Source organism: Polypterus senegalus, chromosome 14 (genome assembly GCF_016835505.1).
Source record: "Polypterus senegalus isolate Bchr_013 chromosome 14, ASM1683550v1, whole genome shotgun sequence".
NCBI classification, from domain to species: domain Eukaryota; kingdom Metazoa; phylum Chordata; class Cladistia; order Polypteriformes; family Polypteridae; genus Polypterus; species Polypterus senegalus.
The window spans coordinates 140,518,188-140,539,286 of NC_053167.1; the positions used below are offsets into that span (position 1 = coordinate 140,518,188).

Sequence of the window (21,099 nt, forward strand, 5' to 3'; positions counted from 1 at the left end):
TCATACTGGAAGAACCTTATGTGATTTATTATAATTCAACAAGGAGGTTGGAATGGGCTTTAAATGCGTGGCTGTCCAACAGCCGCTCCTAATATCAAAATGGACCCTCAGAGCAAGTATCTGAAATGTGCAAAGAAGTCTCACCTTCAGTCGCTCTGAATTTGGAACAAACTACCAAAACATGGAGATGAAGTAGAAACCTCAGCAACATTTAAGAAGTATCTGGATGTGATGATGGGTTCACCTATTAGCTAAAAAAGAAGCCTGATGAACTCAATGGTCTCCCCTTTCTTACGTTCTTATGTTCACACTTCCAACATCTGTGGCCTTTGGTTCGGGGCTGATGTCATCAGATGATGCCTGTAATTTTATTTTATTTTATTTCCCCGGCTGTCTGGAGTTTTTTTTTTTTGTCCACCCTGGCCATCGGACCTTACTTATTCTATGTTAATTAATGTTGACTTATTTTATTTTCTTACTGTGTCTTTTATTCTTCTATTCTTCATTGTGTAAAGCACTTTGAGCTACATTTTTGTATGAAAATGTGCTATATAAATAAATGTTGTTGTTGTTGAACCTTCTCCGGGTGTTTAAACTAGTAGTGAAGGCAAGGGTAGGCACAGGTGGGCAATTGCCCACCCACTCGGAGCCCCCGCCTACCCAATCAATTTTCAATTTGCCCTCATTGAGCTGCTGATGTTCAAGTCCTATAAACCGTCACATCTGGGGGAAATGTTATTCGCCCACCTAGTTTCCTATATGCCAACCCACCAACAAATTTCTGGATATGCTACAGATTTTCATCTGCTCCTTTTCTCACCATATCTAGTAGGGGGTCTTCTTCTGCTGCTTCTCCAATCCTATGACCTAAGTCAGGTGACTGGAGTGTCCACTTCATCTTTTCCCACTTCTACGTGGGCTTGATGTGCCTTCTCCAAACAGCCCAGCCCTGCACCTCCTCGCCAGTCAAGCCCTATTCCTTCAGGTCTTCCTTTACTTTATCCATCCACCTCTGCTTTGACCTCCCTTGCTTTCTCTTCCCCTGGACTTCCATTCCCATCATTCTTTTGCCCACATATTCATGGTCTCTCCTGATCACACGTCCATCTGCTTTCCTGCACTTTCTCAGATATCTCTCTCCCACTTTTGTTGTACCTCTGATTGTCTCATTTCTTATTCTGTCCTTATCTGTAATTCTACACATCCATCTCAACAGTCTCATTTCTGCCACATCCAGCTTCTTCTCCTGTTCCCCCCTTACTGTCTGTGTCTCAGCTCCGTACAACACTGCTGGTTTAACTACCATCTTAAAAACCTGACCTTTAACCTTCACCTTTATTCTTTCTTCAAACAATACTCCTTCTCCCAATTATTCTATTCACACTGCACTCTATGGGTTATCCCTTCTAATTTTCCATCTTTTCCATCTACCACCGATTCCAGATATTTAAACTAATCCACTTTTTGTAATAGCTCCACTTGCGGACTAACTTCTGAATCACCATTAAACTTCAGATTTTCTATCTTGTCCCATTTATCTTCAGTCGTCCATCTTCCAAAGCCGTTCTCTGTTCCTCCGACTTCCTCTCCACATCCTCTTTCCTGGTGTTACACAGCACAATGTCATCAGCACAAAGCCAGCACCAGGGGGACTGGTCTTTAATCTCATAAGCCAACACATCCATAACCAGATCAAAGAAGTGAGGACCCCTGGTGCAGACCTCCTCTAACAGGGATCTTTGTCTGTTACCCCAACACTGCTTTTAAACAGAGTCCTCACTCTCCTCATACACACCCTGGACATCCTCACACACTTCTCCGGTCCTCCTTTCTCTTTCAATGTGAGGTTTGAATCAAAAGTCCACCTTATGAGAAGGATTTAGGAGTCGTGGTGGACTTAACACTATCAAGTGTCAGACAGTTTTCAGAACAAATTAAGCAGGCTAATGGAATGTGAGGTTATATAGCGCCTTGATGTGTGGAGTAAAAGTCACAGGAGGTTCTGCTCAAGCTTTATAACGCACTGGTGAGACCTCATCTGGAGTCTTTTGTGCAGTTTTGGTCTTCAGGCCACAAAAAGGATATAACAGCACCAAAGAAGGTCCAGAGAAGAGCAACTGGGCTGATTGCAGGGCTACAGGGGATGAGTTATGAGGAAAGATTAAAAGAGCTGAGCCTCACACTTGCATTAAGTTTATGGCTTGTTAGGTCTGAATACACAATGGGAGGTCTGAAGATCGAATGTCCACATTATGAGAAGGATTTAGGAGTCATAGTGGACTCGACGCTATCAACTTCTAGACAGTGTTCAGAAGCCACTAAGAAGGCTAACAGAATGTGAGGTTATATAGCGCCTTGATGTGTGCAGTACAAGTCACAGGAGGTTCTGCCCAAACTTTATAACACACTGGTGAGGCCTCATCTGGAGTCCTGTGTGCAGTTTTGGTCTTCAGGCTACAAAAAGGACATAACAGCACTAGAGAAGGTCCAGAGAAGAGCAACTGGGCTGATTGCAGGGCTACAGGGGATGAGTTATGAGGAAAGATTAAAAGAGCTGAGCCTCACACTTGCATTAAGTTTAGGTCTTGTTAGGTCTGAATACACAATGGGAGGTCTGAAGATCGAAAGTCCACCTTATGAGAAGGATTTAGGAGTCATAGTGGACTCGACGCTATCAACTGCCAGACAGAGTTCAGAAGCCATTAAGAAGGCTAACAGAATGTCAGGTTATATAGCACCTTGACGTGTGGAGTACAAGTCACAGGAGGTGATGCTGAAGCTTTATAACACACTGGTGAGGCCTCATCTGGAGTACTGGGTGAAGTTTCTTTTATCCAGGTTACAAAAATGACAAAGCAAGTGCAAGGAAAGGTCCAGAGAAGAGCAACTAGGCTCAATCCAGGGCTACAGGGGTTTAATTATGAGGAAAGATTAAAAGAGCTGAGCCTTTTCAGAGATGAAGAAGAGACCTGATTGAAGTGTTTAAAATGATGAAGGGCATTAGTCCAGTGGATCGAGACTGTGACTGTAAAATGATTTCATCAAGAACACGGGGACACAGTTGGAAACTTGTTAAGGATAAATTTTGCACAGACATTAGGAAATTTTTCTTCACATAGAGAACCAGAGACACATTCATCAAGTGACCAAGGGGTGTGGTAAACGGGAAGACTTTAGGGACCCTCAAGGTTGACTTGATGTTATTTTGGAAGAATTAAGTGGACAGGACTGGCGAGCTTTGTTGGACTGAACGGCCTGTTGTCATGCAGGGTGGAGTGATGGCTCTGAGGCTAGGGATCTGCACCAGTAATCAGAAGGTTGCGGGTTAGAATCCCATAAATACCAGAACTGACTACTCGGTTGGGCCCCTGAGCAAGGCCTTTAACCTGCAATTGCTCCATCCTGGTTATGATATTAATCTGCATCCAGCCCTGCAAGCAGGTCCTCCAACTTGCAGGGAAAACCCAGGGGTTGGTGGCAGGATTGGCACTCCAGCCACAGTTAAAAGACTCACACCATGTGGTGGGTGCAGCAACGTGCTATAATCAGAACATGCTCCCAACCTCTTACACCTCCAGACCTCTTGACATGGCGCTCTATCATAAACCTTCTCCAAATCCATAACCACCACATGTAAACCTTTCTGTTTTTTTTTCAGTGCTTCTTTATCAGTTGTCTCAATGCAAAGACTCCATCAGTTGTTCCCCTCCCTGACATAAACCCAAACTGCTCCTCCCCTATGGTGGTCTTTCTCCTAAGTCTTCTCTCTATAAGCCTTTCTCAAATTTTCATTGTGTGTGACATCAGCTTTATCTCTCCCTAGTTTCCATAATCCTGAACATCCTTTCAGGGGCAACTTGGTGACAGACAACGTGGCGAAAAGACAACTTGGCGTCAGACGACTTGGAGAAAACACAAGTGGACGACAGACAACTCGGTGAAAGTACAACTCGGCGAAAGACAACTCAGCGAAAAGACAACTTGGCGACATCCTTTACCAGTTAGGTAATAGTTAGGTTCAAAGAGATATTTTAATGATATTTAAACGACAACGTAGGGCACCGGAAAATCCACAGTATCACCTGCTTTATGAGAGTCCCAATACGCTGAGAGTAAATATATTCCTTAAGCCGTACTCACAGGTCACCTTTTGTATTCTAAATATCGTTATCATACGATTATAATCAATACAGTTTATATAAAGGATTAGCAATTTTGGTTGCAGAAGGTAATGTAAGATAGAGTTTGTTCCATCTGCAGAATAAAGTTCATTCGTCAATTATATAAATTTTTTTTTAACATTTTAAATCACGTTGTCATTTACATATAATTAAAAATACTCTTTGAACCTAACTATTACCTTACTGGTAAAGGATGTCGGCGAGTTGTATTTCGCCAAGTTGTTTCTTCGCCGAATTGTCTTTCACCAAATTGTCTTTCGCCGTGTTTTCTTTTGCCGAGTTGTTTCTTCACCGAGTTGTCTTTCACTGAGTTGACTGTCGCCCAGTTGCCACCGAACTCTGAACTTCACCCTTTCTCCTTATAAATGGATACAATCCCTCCGCCCCTCCACTCATCTGGCATTCTCTCCTGTTCATGGATCTTCTGCATTGGATCCCACCACACCTCTACTCACTCTTCTCCAAAACTCTTCCACACTTCTGCTGGTCTTTCATATCATTCCTGATGCCTTTCCATTTCAGAGCCATTATTTTGAAGAGTGCACTTCAAGCACTCTCATGAAAGTGTTCTTTTTGGTTTTATTTTTCCATGTCCTGATCGCTTCTCTGATGATGATGATGATGATGAGATGAAGCAGCCATTAAACAAACGAGGATGGGCTTTTATGTGGGGACATATGTGCTACATAAGTGTCCCAGTTTGGTCACCCTGTATCTTACCATCAGAATGCCACGTCCACCTGATATCGATAATGGGGCACTCGCTGTAATTACGTTTGTCTCTCACATCAATTTTTCCCTAACATTTGTCGTAACTGAGTGGCTCTTCAAGTCCCATTTCATGGAAATGACAAGAGTCAGACCGCTCAAGACAAGAAGAAATTTGTTTTTTTTTTATGTATTGTTATTTTTTGTTTTATTTATGTTATGTTAATTAGCATTTTGTATACTGTGTCACAGTGTATGAGTATGGGGTGTGTCAGTGTGTGTGTGTGTGGTCCCTGCGATGGACTCGAGTCCTGTCCACTCCTTTTGGCCAACCTGGTGAGACTGCAACCTTTGGCCCCTACAACCCTCAAATGGGTTGAGAAAGTTCCAGAACCCACCTACAGATCTCAGTCTCCTGAGGCCTACAGAGCCTGCACAGCCCATGGGCATACCTCAGTGTTTCGCCAGGCGTACATCTTCTAACTTTTTGTGTTCTTAATCACCTCGGGGACCCTGGTCTTTATCCTGTTCATGTTTGCATTTGACATTTTTCAATTTCTTCTGATATCCCCCCCTAATACCAATAATACTGTTTGTACAGTACAGTAGCTTCAAGGACTGTCTGGTGCTGCTTAAGCTGAGGGTCTCTTTCAACTTGCCCCTCATCCAGCCACCACAGGCTCTCTGCTGTGCCACTGCCCCCTTTACTGTACCCCCAAAGCTTTGTTTTTTCTGTCCCCCCTGGCCATTGAACCTTACTCTTATTCGATGTTAATTAATGTTGATTTATTTTGTTTTCTTATTGTGTCTTTTTTCTATTCTTTATTATGTAAAGCACTGTTTGTATGAAAATGTGCTATAGAAATAAATGTTGTTGTTGTTGTTACAGTTACAGTTTTGTGTTGTTGACTTCTAGTTTGATAAGTGACCCCTGTTTGTTTTTTGTTTTTTTTTTTTGTTTTCTGCTATTGGACTTTGGATGATTTATTTCTGGTTGTTTATCTGTGGATTATTAATTTCTAGTGTTTGATGAACTTGATTAGCGGCTCTTCTTTGGCTCTGTTGTCGTTAAACTTTAGATTTTTAATTATTCGTTTATGTTTTTCATTTCTGTTTTCTGCATTTTTCTCATTGGTAGATTACTTTTTAACCTTTTAAAATCCAACTACCGTATCTCCAATGTAATTAGTTACTTGGTCATTTCAGTCTTCTTCTTCTTTTTAATGTTTTATGTTTTTAGCCATCATGTTTGGGGGAAAAAAAAAATCAAAACCCAAGGGCTGCCAGCCAGTAACACTATGGAAGGACACAGCAGGGTCTTTGTAGTTTAGTGGCCTCCGCCATAAAAGAAGAAACCCCAAAGGGAGAACATCAGTACCCCATTGTCTGAGAGCCCTGTGGCTGGCAGTTTTATCCATAAAAGTGAAGAACAATGACAAACATACAGTCGTCGCCAAAAGTGTGGAGAATGACCCAAGTGTTGGATTTCACAAAGTTTGCTGCTTCTGTGTTTTAGATCTTTTTCTCAGATGTTTCTATGGTAGACTGAAGTAGAATTACAAGCATTTCAGAAGTTTCAAAGACTTTTATTGACAATGACATTAAGGTTATGGCCCTTCTTTCTTTTTCAAGACTTCTGTAATTCACCCTGGCAGGCTGTCCATCAACTTTTGGGCCAAATCCTTACTGATGGCAGTCCATTCTTGCATCATCAATGCTTGGAGTTTGTCAGAATTGGTGGGTTTTTGTTTCTCCACCCGCCTCTTGAGGATTGACCACAAGTTCTCAATAGGATTAAAGGTCTGTGGATGTTCCTGGCCATGGACCCTAAATTTTGATATTTTGTTCTCACTTTTGACTTGAGGCCCAGTGCTCCATCATACTGGATTGTTCATTGTTGGTCACCAAACTGTTCTTGGATGCTCCCAGAGGATGTTTTGGTCTCATTCTTTATTCCTGGCTGTGTTCTTAGGCCAAATTGTTAGTGAGCCCTGCACTGCCTTGGTTGACATGAATGGTCTCAGGATGCTTTACCATTGGCCTGACACAGGACTGATGGCAGCGCCGCTCACCTTTTCTTTTTTCTGGATGCCTCAAACAATTCAAAAGGGGATTTATCAGACAAAACGACTTTCCCCCAGTAGTCTTCAGCAGTCCAATCCCTGAATATCAGTCTGTCCCTGATGTTTTTCTTGGCTTCTTTGCTGCCCTTCTTGACACCCACCAAGCCATCCTCCAAAAGTCTTTGCCTACCTTACACCTGCCTGCTGCCATTCATTCCTGAGCCAGCTCTGCACTGGTGGTGGTGGACGCTCCTGGCGCTTGCTGGACTTTCTTGGCTGCCCGGATGCCTTCTTCACCTCTCTATTGTAACTCAATCAGAATGACAGAGTGATCTCCAGCCTTGTTCTCATCGATACTCTCACCTGAGTTAATGGGAGGAACACTGAAATGATGTCAGCAGGTCCTTTGATGGCAGGGCTGACATGCAGTGGTTTTTCGTGTAAAGTTGCATTTTCATGGCAAAGAAGTTCTTTACAATTTCTTGCAATTCATCTGATTACTCTTTAGAACATTCTGGAGTAGATGCAAATTGCCATCATTAAAACTGAGGCAGCAAACTTTGTAAAAATTCATCTTTGTGTCATTCTCAAAACCTTTGGCCACGACTGTACATACATACATACATACATAGCCCTTGTCCTGTATCTCAGTTAGTCATGAAGGATATTCCCAGATTCCAAATGCCCGTCTCATGCCATTTAGCAGGAGCACCTTCAGTACCCAGACACTTCACTACCATGAATGACATCAGCACCCAAGCTGCTCATCCCTTCAGGACACCTAAGTCACTCGGCACATCCAACCCCATGTCCTTTTGAGAAGATCTATCAACCTTGCATCAGGCAAGCAATTAGGTACCCTGTGGATTGCTGCTGGGTCCTCCCATCTTCACTCTTTACAACTCCCCACTAGGCCTATCATCAAGTTCTGTGTTTTTGTTTATCATTTTTGTACCCAAGCTGTGTCAATGATTCACAGCCGTATCTTTTGATCTGTCCAGAAGAACAGCTAAAATCCTCCACATGTCTCACTGATATTGTAACCTGGATGAAGGAACACCATCTCCAGCTCAACCTGGCAATGCAGGACCTTCTTGTTATCCCAGCACCCCATCAATGTTCAGCTTGGCTCACTATGGTTAACTCCCACCTTGTCGATGCACAACCTTGGGGTGGTGGGTGCATGGTGATTGATAACCAGCTATCCTTCATTAAACATGTCACAACAGTCTGTTGGTCTTGTAGATTTACTCTACACAAGTCAAGTCAAGTTGGGGAGCATGCACTGGTACAGTGTGTTGCCGCACCCACCACACGATGACACAACTCAGGATCCCGGTTTGCAACCCCTCAGGCAGACAAACGGTCCAGTCCCACCCTCAGAAATGACCCTCTATCTGCCGCAGCCAGGTGTTATGTGGGCGACCCCTTGGCCTGGTCCAGCCACTCGGGTACCCAACAATGAGGATCTTACGAGCAGAGACTACCCTCTGGGAAACTCGCTACATGGCCGTAGTGCCGTAACTGACGCTCCCTCACAATGCAGGTATTGTGCCACATTCGGGACTCCATGAGCAACACAAAGTCAAACCAGCGGTACCCAAGGATTTTCCGGAGAGACACACATGAAGGAGTCCAGTCTTCATCTCAGGTCACTGGATAGCGTCCATGTCTCGTAAACATATAGCAAGACAGGTAGCACTAGGACTCTAAAGACTTTAGTAGAGATATCGGGAGCGCCACACACCTTTCCAGTGATCTCATGCTGCTGGATTATGTGAATTTCCCCTTGGGATTAATAAAGTATCTATCTATCTATCTATCTATCTATCTATCTATCTATCTATCTATCTATCTATCTATCTATCTATCTATCTATCATGACCCCCCCATGCTCTCCCAATCTGTCTACTGACTTCACAGGAAGAGTCACCAGAGAAATGAATGTCACTGCCAAGGTAAGTAAACCTCACGACGAGGTCGACACTCTCTCCGTAGACAGACACACTGCTGATGACCTTGCCCAAGAGGTCATTAAAGGCCTGGCTCTTTGGTTTTTATCAGGACACTCACAAGCTCAGACACTCGGACTCCTCACTCAGCCTCTCGAGAACCTCCAACAACTCCATGAAGATCACAGCATCATCAGCAAAGTCAAGATCAGTGAATATTTCTTCACCAACAGATGCCCCACAGCAATTGGACCCCACAACTTTGCCCAACGACCAGTCCATACAAGCATTGAACAGAGTAGGAGCAAGAACACACCACTGACTGACCCCAGAATCAACTGGGGAAAACCCAGAGGTCCTGCCTCCACTCTGCACAGCACTCACAGTACCAGTTGACAGGCCGGCCAGGATATCCAGCAAACTTACTCTACACAACGTCCACAAAATCAGACCATATCTGTTGCAGCACAACTCCTGGTCCAGGCTTTGGCCTTGTCACATCTCTGCTGGCAGGAGCACCGGCATGTGTCACAAAGCCTCTGCAGATGATTTGAAATGCAGTGGCATGTCTGGTGCACATGTCAGTCTTCTGTTGAGATTGCTACATTGGCTCCCTCTAGTGGAACATAATAAGGCGATATCCTTGATGCCTGCCCAAAGAGTACTCAGTGGGTCAACAAACACATATGTGGGGACACTTGTGAGGTCCTCTACTCATTCTTGACTAAGCAGGTCTGGTGATGCCTCCTCTGCATGGTATATCAAGTCTCAATCCAGACTCTTTTCATCTGCAGCTCCTAGCTGGTAGAACGAGCTGCCCACCTCCATCCAAACTGCTGACTCCTTCAGTGTGTTTAAAAAGCTCTTGAGGACTCTCTTGTTCTGTGAATTTCTGCGTAACTGACAATCACTTTGATGTGAGGTTTTTGTAACTGATGTGGCCAGTTAGTGGCATTGCAGCACTCCAAACCTCAGACACTGGCACACGAACACAAGTCCCAGGTTCAAATAAGTGATTTATTAACCACAATACCTTCATAATGCATCTTCCAATACACACAACTCCTCTTTTATTTCTTTCTTTCATCTCCACACACCTCCAGGTGAGCTTTGTCCTCCTTCCTCCTGACTCCGACTTGCCTAGATGTGCCAGGGCGGTTCCTTTTATTTCGGACCCGGGAGTATTTCTGGTGCTAGGGCATGGAAGCACTTCTGGGTCAATTAGAAGTCCCAAAAACCACAGAGCAGAGCTCCTATCAGCACCCCTTGAGAGTACCCAGGGACCCCAACAGGGCTGTCTTACAGCACTACTACTCCCATCATACCCTGTAGGTGACTCCAGGGTTGCTGCCACCTAGGAGTTCAGGGGAGCATGTAGCTTGAATAATTCAGCTCCCCCTGTACTTCCTTCAAGCTGGCCTCCCCAGCTAAACCTGAAAATATGCCAGCATACCCATTCTTCAGATGGCATGCTATGCCCAGTTCCTTGAGTAGGCAGGGAACCTCCTGCCTCTTTTCATGCCCATTTGCCACCTGGGTTTCCCGGCCAGGTACAGGAAGGGAGTTCATACCTGCCACCCATTACATTAAGGACAGATTCATTAGTCTCTTTACTTTTGGTAGTCAATTTTGTAAACATGTCCTGTAAGACATTTTCCTACACAGTCCCCAGACTGATGCTTCTTTGATTCAGTTGACCTCTTTGTAAGCCACTTTGGATTAAAGCGTCTGCTAAGTGAACGAGTGAAAAATGTAAACGCAGAGCATCCCACACCTGATTACTCCTGGGATGGAGGGTCTTATGGACGACTTTATTATCTATCCGTCTGCGATGCGTTACTTTCTTCTCTTATCCATGAGTCTCAGGTCATGAAACATGTCATTGAGGTCAACGCACCAGCTTTTCTGCTCGTGTTCCTCATAGTGCATCCAAAATAACAGAGCAACAGCTGGGGGCAGCGTTATACCAAGGGGGGATTGTGTTGAGCAGAATATTAAATTAGTAGAGCACCGTCTGTCTATGGATTATGCAAAATGTGCCATCTCAACGTGGCTCCTTCATGCAGGTCGTCACACGGAGAAAATGGCTTCTCTACACCCAGTCAGTCCAGGTGTATTTTACACAAAGCCTCTCATGGCTTTACGTTATAATCACACAGAGTGCATCACCAAATATTTGTGGACACCTAACCATCACACCTGTCTGAGCTTGTTGGACATCCCATTCAACACCATGGACTTTAATAAGGAATTGGACCTCCACAACAGTCCCCACTCCTCTATCCGCACAATTTTGTGAGTGTGTCAGTTGCAATCGGTGCCCATTTCATCAGAAATGAATTTGTGAGGCCAGATACGGATGTGGGGTGAGAAGACCTGGCTCATAATTGATGTTCCAATTAATCCCAAAGGTGTTCAGTTGGGTTGAGGGTCAGGGCTCTGTGCTGTCCAATCGAGGTCCTCCATGTCTTTAGGCACCTGGGGTGCAGTCAAAGGTCTTCCCCAAAGTGTCACCACAAGGTCATCTCGGATGTCTTTGTATGGCGTAGTGTTAACAGCGCCCTTCACTGGAACCAAGGGGCCGAGCCCAAACCCTACCGTTATCCCTCCTCCACCAAACTTTACAGTAGCAACAAAGGTTATTATAGTTAACGAAAACTCAAATCAAAACTGAAATTATTATTAAAAAAAACATTTTCGTAAACTGAAATAAAATAATTAACAAAACCGAAATAAGCAACTAAAACTAAACAAAACTATTTAAGGAGCTGGAAAGACTAACTGAAATAAAATAATAATTTTCTAAAAATATTTTTAGTTTTTGCTTTTGAATGAATATTCTTGGCGTTAGTCTTTAACCCTTGTAATTTTTAACTCTAAAAACAGAAAGTAATTCACCACGAGCCGCCCGCATGTATTCATCCAGTGAACGGAGGCAGGTGTTAATAATAATTCTTTGCATTTATATAGCGCTCTTCTCACTACTCAAAGTGCTCAGCAATTGCAGGTTAAGGGCCTCGCTCAAGGGTCCAACAGAGCAGAGTCCCTTCTGGCATTTACAGGATTCGAACCGGCAACCTTCCGATTGCCAGGGCTGATCCCGAGCCTCAGAGCCACCACTCCACCCGACTGTGGTCCCAAAGCATTAGCGGTGACGGAGCAAGCTGAATACGGGTGCATAAAGCGTGATTGATCTTTCTTTGTGCTTGTTGTATATCGAGATGTAATTTAAATGCTTGAAATCAGAAGGTGCTGGTCAACAAAACCTTCACCGTATGGACAGAAACATCACAAGTGAGTAACACTTCAGTTTATTTCCCAGGTGGATGTTTTTTTTGTTGACAGTAACTCACCTGCCACTTCTCATAGGAGAAATCCTTTTTGAAAATAAAACAACACTGATCGAGAGACGCACTGGGCCATCATACAAGATTATCATATTGTTGCTGACCAATCTCGTTTAACAATGAAGAGATACAAGCCTTGTTCCTGAGTTGGCAACGTCTCTACTGAACTACAGGTAGGTAGGTGAAGAGAGTCTAAACATACTAGTGTGTGTTTACTTTAGGGGCAAAAGCTCCCATGTTGGAATAAGTTCTTTTAAATTGCGGTGTTTTAAGTAACCAGAAACTATACAGTATAGATATAATGTAAAAGGCGATATCCCTCCCATAGTGACACAGAGGTTAAAAATCACATAAAAGGAAAGGATAACTTAGCTTTCTTTACTGACGATTTACGCGGCCTTATAAACGGAGGAAGCCATAGCAGACAATACACAAGGTGGGAACTTGGTGTATACAGTCTGCCATTTTCCATTGCTGCTTTGAAAGGATTTTCTGGACGGATGACATCATCCATCCATCGGCTTCAAAATGTTTTGGCAGTAGTACAAGCCTTATATACTGTCTGTTCCACATGCAGGTCCTCTCTGGTCTCCAAACAAGGAAAGGAAAAGACTCAAGCCCACCTCCAAAAAATACAGGAATAGCACAATGCCTACCCTCGCAGTTGTCCCCTTCAAAACTGCTAAACTAGTGCAGCGCCCAGCCCCTGTGTGCCAAACTTGGCCTGCACATGTGAATTAATTCATAAAATAATTTCTTGTACAGAGCACAGTGACATTAAACTTACATTTGTGTTACAGTGTGTTTTTGTATTTATTTTATATTTATTAATCTATCTTTTTTTAGTTTATATTCACAGATCAAAATACCTGATACTGTGAAAATAATCCAGTAGCAGAATAATGTTTTAAAATATCTGTCCTCCTTTTCTCAATTTTTCTCTCTCTCTCTCAAAATAGATAGTTGAAATATCATATTCTTGTTGTTTTTAACATTAGCCTAATCATACATATTGTATGGAGTCCTCTACAGCGTATCTTCAGCCTGAGCCTGGAACAGGGGAGAGTCCCGAGGCTTTGGAAAACATCTTGTATCACCCCAATCCCAAAGGTATCATGCCCTGGTGAGCTGAGCGACTTCGGGCCTGTTGCCCTGACGTCACATGTGATGAAGACCATGGAGCGACTGCTGCTTCACCACCTGAGGCCACAGGTCCGCCACGCCGTCGACCCTCTGCAGTTCGCATACCAGGAGAAGGTGGGAGCGGAGGATGCCATCATCTATATGCTACACCGATCCTTTCTCTCACTTGGACAGAGGCAGTGGTGCTGTAAGAATTATGTTTCTGGACTTCTCTAGCGCCTTCAACACCATCCAGCCTCTGCATTCTTAGGGACAAGCTGACAGAGATGGGAGTAGATTCACACCTGGTGGCATCAGTGGACTATCTTACAGACAGACCTCAGTATGTGCATCTCGGGGACTGCAGATCTGACATTGTGGTCAGCAGCACAGGAGCGCCGCAGGGGACTGGACTTTCTCCGGTCCTGTTCAGTCAACATACGTTGGACTTCAAATACAACGCGGAGTCCTGCCACGTGCAAAAGTTCGCTGACGACACTGCTATCGTGGGCTGCATCAGGAGAGGGCAGGAGGAGAAGTATAGGAACCTAATCAAGGACTTTGTTAAATGGTGCGACTCAAACCACCTACAAATGAACACAAGCAAAATAGAGCTGATGGTGGATTTTAGGAGGCCCAGGCCCATCATGGTCCCCGTGATGATCAGAGGTGACTGTGCAGAGGGTACAGACCTATAAATACCTGGGAGTGCAGCTGGATGATAAATTGGACTGGACTGCCAATACTGATGTTCTGTGTAAGAGAGGACAGAGCCGACTATACTTCATTAGAAGGCTGGCGTCCTTCAACATCTGCAATAAGATGCTGCAGATATTCTATTAGACGGTTGTGGCAGCGGTGGTGGCAGTGGTGTGCTGGGGAGGCAGCATAAAGGAGAGGGATGCCTCATGCCTAGACAAACTGGTGAGGAAGGCAGCTGGACAGTTTAACATCTGTGGCGGAGCGACGGGCACTGAGCAGGCTCCTGTCAATCATGGAGAATCCAGTATCATCTCCAGACCGAGAAGCAGCTTAAGCAACAGACTGCTGTTACCATCCTGCTCCAATGACAGACTGAGGAGATTGTTCCTCCTCCACACTATGCGACTCTTCAATTCCACCCTTGGGGGGGTAAACATCAACATTATACAAAGTTACTGTCTATCTATCATATTGCATACCAGGTATTTTTGGTGTGGACTCCAAATTCAAGATTCTTTATTTGTCACATGCATAGTTATACAGGACAACACGCAGTGATATGCATCCTGATCCGCTTATCAAAAACTGTGCAAAGTTAGAAGACTATCAGCTTGACTATCAAAAAGTCCTAGATTGAAAGATAACAATATAATAGGACACAAATAAATATAGTAACTTTAAGAGAAGTATGGTAGAATTAAGTGTTAAAGTGCAATAGTGCAGTGATTATAGTGCAAAACTAATCTTAGACAAATGCATAAGTGCATAGTGTTAAAGGACAGACCGACTCTCAAAACAAGGTAAAGGTAGACGTCATGGTGCAATTACAGTCCAGTCTAAGTATGTGGAGGGTCACGGATGAGATGGCATGTTCTGATTTAACAGTCTTATGGCCTGAGGACAGAAACTCCTTCTGAGTCTCTCTGTGTTGGTCAGGTTGCTACAAAACCTTTTGCCTGATTTTAACAGATGAAACAGGCTATTGCTGGGATGTGAGGAGTCTTTGATAATCCTGAGAGCTCTGGTCCTGCATCTTCAGTGTAAATGTCCTGCAGAGATGGTAGAGCTCACCCGCAGCAGCATTCCACTACATGGGGGTAAGGCTTTACGGTACTGAACTGGTTTCCTTAGATCCTGCTCTGGATAAACCAGTTTAGATAAGGTATCTATTGTTCTTAATCTCTGATGCTGTCTCTGTCGTTTTGTGCCTGTCCACACTCCTATTACCTACTCTTACTCTGCTCATTAAGGGTTTACTGTTCTTATGTATGGGCTGTCCAAGTCTCAATGCCCCTAACCTTCACACTACCTGCTTGTTTTTCTTTGTTTCCCTCAGTACTGGTAAGTGGGGTCTGCACACTCATTCCAGCCTAAGAGCCCTGATCTACCTGAGCCTCCATGATTTTCATGATCATACAAATTGGCCCCATTCTGGGCAATAAAAGGAAAAGATAAAAAGTGCCAACAGTCAGCGCACATTTGTTCAGCACAAATGACATAGAAAATATTTTAAAATTTATAAAATTGTTCATATTCAGATAATAAACCATGTAGTGTAGTAATCTTCCACTTACATTAAACTCGTATCATATCTAAACCCATTAAGTGTACAGTTCTATCTGATTGCGATACAAAACTAAACTCCATTGTAGCTCCATGCCATAATTACTAAAACTAAAACTGAAAGTAATAGATATAAAAAATAGGTTCGGTGGCAACTGGGCAACAGTCAACTCGGCGAAAAGACAACTTATTATGAGTGAGTGTAATATATGGTGCTTTTTCTGTTGTATTCATCTTTAATACATATTTAGTAATATGTGAACTCCTGATTGATTAAAATCTAGACTGATCACGTTACTTAGGTTTAGTGGCTGGTACAATTTAGGCACAGTGGTATGTAGTTAAAGTGCCCATGTCAAATGATTTCTCACAGTGTTATATAAATGTGCAAAGGGGCACCGCAGGGTAATAAAACAAGCGAGGAGATAATCACAGGGGGCCGCCTGGAGGGCCATTCTCATCTCACTAAGGTTTCTGCTATTCCTGAAACTTCATGTTTTTCTGCCAGGTGGAGCAAATCTGCAGGTTATGGAGTTCATAGTTCTATTCATTTACTAAACAAGTAAAACTGATTTGAACAAACTCAACAAGGCCATCGTTACATAAGTATGTTACGTGACATCTCAAGTGTAAACAGGATTAGATTAACCCAAAGCTGGTGTTCCTGGGCAATGACATCTCTGTGCTCCATGCCCACCGAAACAAATGTGGGAAGAATGTATGTAAACTGTATATATTCATGGCATTCGTAGTCTGAATCACAATCTGATTGTATGGGTGGTTACCTATCAGGTAACGCTTGTGGTTGGTCTGCGAGCCTGCAAACATCTGCCACGGTGCCCTCTTTCAGTTGCGAGAAGCAGATCATAGAATGGTTGAATAGTTTAACTGTCAAATAATGCAAAGAGTATGCGACACATGTTTCGCCCTAATCAGATTGTGATTCAGACTACGCATGCCATGAATGTAACTACCCCGATCTACATACTGTCAAATAAACGAACCACACGCCATGGCACAACGCAAGAGGCTTCGCCTCTAGCTCTGACGTCTGAGGTTCGATTTCCTGAGGCTGGTGCAGTGAGTGTATACGCCTGATGAGCCCAGAATTAGGGCGAAACACGTGTCGCGTATATATATATATACACTAGCAGAATACCCGCGCCTCGCAGCGGAGAAGTAGTGTGTTAAAGAAGTTATGAAAAAGAAAAGGAAACATTTTAAAAATAACGTAAGATGATTGTTAATGTAATTGTTTTGTCACTGTTATGAGTGTTGGTGGCATATCTATCTATCTATCTATCTATCTATCTATCTATCTATCTATCTATCATATAGTGCCTTTCATATCTATCTATCTATCTATCTATCTATCTATCTATCTATCTATCTATCTATCTATCTATCTATCATATAGTGCCTTTCATATCTATCTATCTATCTATCTATCTATCTATCTATCTATCTATCTATCTATCTATCTATCTCTCTCTCTCTCTCTCTCTCTATATATATATATATGTATATATATATATATATATATATATATATATATATATATATATATATATATATATATATATATATATATATATATATATATATATATATATATATATATCGTTTTGGGTGCGAGCAACTGTTGCTGGGGGTGCCAGAATCCATTGAGGAAGCAAAATTAAAAACATTATTTGTACAAAATCTTAATTTATTTATCCATTCCTAAATAATTAAATGGGCAGGCTATTTCGTATCAGTGCAATACGCTGCTTGTTAAAACGGATGACTCCCGCTCATACGTGCATACTTGTGGATATTATGAAGTATGGTATCTGTTCAAGCTCTATTTAAATTTTAAATATAAGTAATTTTTATTTGGTCGACAGAAATATGTTTAGTAGGAATGAAAGTTAAATTTAATCATCATTGCATAAATTTTTCTTCACCATAGAAATTTAAAGACTAAATCCAACTTCCATCACTATGAAAGATATTTCTGGCGACTAAATAGAGTCTACTTATATCCAATATCGAGCTATTGAGCTGTCGGCTGCCTGCCTGAATAAGTCACCCTCGTTTCGCTGTTACTTTTTTACCGTTCATTTAATCATGGCGAGTCGCGGAAAAATTATAACATGGAAGGAGGATTAAACTGAGTATGGCTTTACAAAAACAATTATTGATGGCGAAAAAAGTATCAATTATTCATAAAACTTCAATTGGTGATCTTTTTTTCTGCGTTAACCTCATATTTTTTCATAGTTCTACTCAAACCAAGGGGGTGCGAGGGTAAAATGAATCGCGAAGCGGTGAAATATATATATATTGAATATATTGAAATATTTTTACTGTGAAATAATGCAAACAGTATGCGGCACGTGCTTCGCCCTAATATATATATATAACTTTTGAGAATGCAACGTATAGTTTTGTCCAGGAGGAAAGCAATCTTGCCTGAAATCAATGGCAACCTTTTGTAGGGTGTGTCCCTGAGTCTTATTAATTGTCATCGCGAAGCAGAGCCTTACTGGAAATTTGAGGCATTTCAATTGAAATGGGAGATCAGAGGGTATAACGGGGATGCGAGGAATACATTGAATGTGGAGAAACTCTAGAGACAGTGTGTGTGTTAACTTGTGGATTTTTCTGTGAGTATTTGGTGGCAGTCTGACGAAGTTGCTTCGGAAGACGGCGTTAGCCGCGGTGCTCAGCTCAGAGCGAAATGAGGTGAATGGAAGGGGAGATGATGACGTGACTTCCCCACCCGCCTTATCAGTCAATCCCCCACAAACACAGTCTCTCGGAATTTGAATAAGCACAGCCACTCACCATCAATTTGAACTTAGTTACAAAGTGATCAAAACTGTCATTAATACCCTGCGTCCTCTCATTAAACTTGTATCCCACATTGGCCGTGGGCATGACAAACTCTAGCGGCAGCCTGTCAATTAACTTAATTTAAACTTTATAGGTTTACACCGTGCTTTGTTTCCGCAGTAGCTGCACTTATGAATATGCATTAGCCTCGCTCACTGAGTGCAAGGGAAAAAAATAAAATATAGTGTAAGTTATTAAAAGTAAAACATTAATGTTTTGTTCAGTTTCTTCCTACAGCAATTTTAACTCTGTTACAAAGTGATCCAAAGTCTCGTTTATACCTCGTGTCGGGAGTGTGTCTATAAACTTAATATAAACTTACGGTCCACGCCGTGCTTTGTTTCCGCAGTAGCTGTACTTATGAATACGTTTGTATGCATCACTTGCTTCATAATATTTTTCTGCCTTCTCAATTGTGAAATGGCGATTTTTTCTTCAGCGTTGTTTGCAGGTCTTCCTTGTTCTCTACGTACTTTCGTAGGAGGCGTGATGATGTCACACGAAACTCCGCCCCCACGTCCATCCAGCTCAACTCCTTTACACTATATGGAGAAAAATTAGCTTCCAGTTATGACCGTTACGTGTAGAATTTCGAAATGAAACCTGCTTAACTTCTGTAAGTAAGCTGTAAGGAATAAGCCTGCCAAATTTCAGCTTTCTACCTACACGTGAAGTTGGAGAATTAGTGATGAGTCAGTCAGTCAGTCAGTGAGGGCTTTGCCTTTTATTATTATAGATATCCCCTGTGAAGTGGGAGAAGTAGTGTGTTAAGGAAGTTATGATAAAGAAAAGGAAAATTTTAAAAGTAACGTAACATGATTGTCAATATAATTGTCGTAGGCTTATTTTAGTATTGAGAGTGAATTTGATGATTGTAAAGAGTTTAATTTATGATTGTAAATGTTGTGTATGAGAAATCCACATTTTTAGGATGTAAGGCTCTCTTTGTAAACGACGTTTGTAGTTCTGCCCTTGGGCTGTAAAATGACCAAGCTGCCGGTCTGATGAGCTTAGGATACGGGTCGGTGCAATTGTGATCGACAGTGATCACCGGAATAGACACGTTATTCGGAGTAAACTTGCACCCGTTGAGAAAGAAAGTATGAAGGAAGACGAGACGCGGTGGAGCAGGGAATGAAAAGCAGAAGTCAGCACCAGGAAGACGTATGTGAGCAAGTAAGGAAGCCCAACATTAACAACCTTGAAGTGGTGGAGTAAAATTAAAGTCAGGAGTCACCAGCAGGAAGACGTGAAGGAAGGCCAACAATAACAGGCTTGAAGCGGTGGAGTAAAGAAGGAGGGAGCAGTGAGCACGACGAACAGCTGAGGAAAGTAAGGAAGCGAGTGAGGAGGCTCATGAGTGCGGGATGTCGTTAATGTATACAGGCAGGGAGCCAACCACGTGGCAGGTGCGCAGACAGGAAGGGGGGCCAGGGGCGGGACTTGTTTGTCTCTGCTGTGAAATAAATCATCTCTTAAGGGAAATAAGGAATGAAACCGCTAAAAGGAGAGGTCAGTTCTGAAAATTCCTTGCGACATAATTGTGAGAACTGCCAAAAAGAAGACGTTATTTTTGAAAGTTTGTTACGGGGCACAACGTGAAATGAAACATACTTAACGTTTGTAAGTACAGTGTAAAGGATGAGCAAGGGAAATTTGGGCTTCCTACTGTGAGACTTGCCCGGACACCACCAGTCGGAGACCACATCTTTATAAAAGTCACACGTTTATTATTCATTAAATAAACACAGTCCCAAAACACCACACAATGCATAAAGCAATAATCACCAAATAATCTTTCTTTCTCTCAGTCCTTGGCCGCCAATCTCCTCCTGGGAGCTTCGTCCTGCTCCCTCTCCCGACTCTAGCTCCCAGATTGCTGGGAGGTGGCGCCTTTTATTCCTGCCCGGATGTGCTCCAGGTGGCTGATGACGATCTTCCGGCAGCACTTCCTCCGCCATCTTGACAAGTGTGGCGGAAGTAATGTTCTCTCAGCTTCTAGGTGGCTTAAGATGCCCCCTGGCAGTGGCCACGGGTCCCAACGTGTTGGAAAGTTTCTCCTCCTCTCCCGTGGTCCTCTCCTGTTCCAGGACGGTTGTGTGCTCCTGACCCGGAAGCTTTTACTGCCACCTTCCGGACCTTCTAGGCGTCCCGGCCGGGTAAGAACCCCAGCCGTCTGTGACACTACGTATATTGGAAGTCACAGAAATAGTGAGGAGGGGTTTCCCCTATCTATATATACAGTTTAGGGGGTACACCCGTTTCTCCCCCTTGGGTGTTGCAATAGGATATGAAACATACTGAACTTCTTTCCATGCCGTATTAAATAAGCCCATCCATCCATTTTCTGAACTTGCCTCTCACGCTGGAAAACTGAGATCTATTTATTTCTTGTCCTGCTTCTTCTTTGTGGGCATTATATACATAACGAGGAAAGACTCGTCAAGAGTTGCAATAACCTTAATCTCCAGACCTTTAAATCAACTGCAAGGAAGGAGCACGCAAAATTTCAGCTTCCCACCTACATGGAAAGTGGGAGAATTAGTGACGAGTCAGTGAGGGCTTTACCTTTTTATATATATAG

General features: G+C 42.9%; 1 protein-coding gene across 1 annotated transcript in view; it reads right to left on the reverse strand.

Annotated features, from left to right (window-relative positions):
* Positions 1-21,099, reverse strand: part of LOC120514351 (cytochrome P450 2J6-like) — a 40,290-nt gene that overhangs the window by 13,388 nt on the left and 5,803 nt on the right. The window lies entirely within an intron of this gene.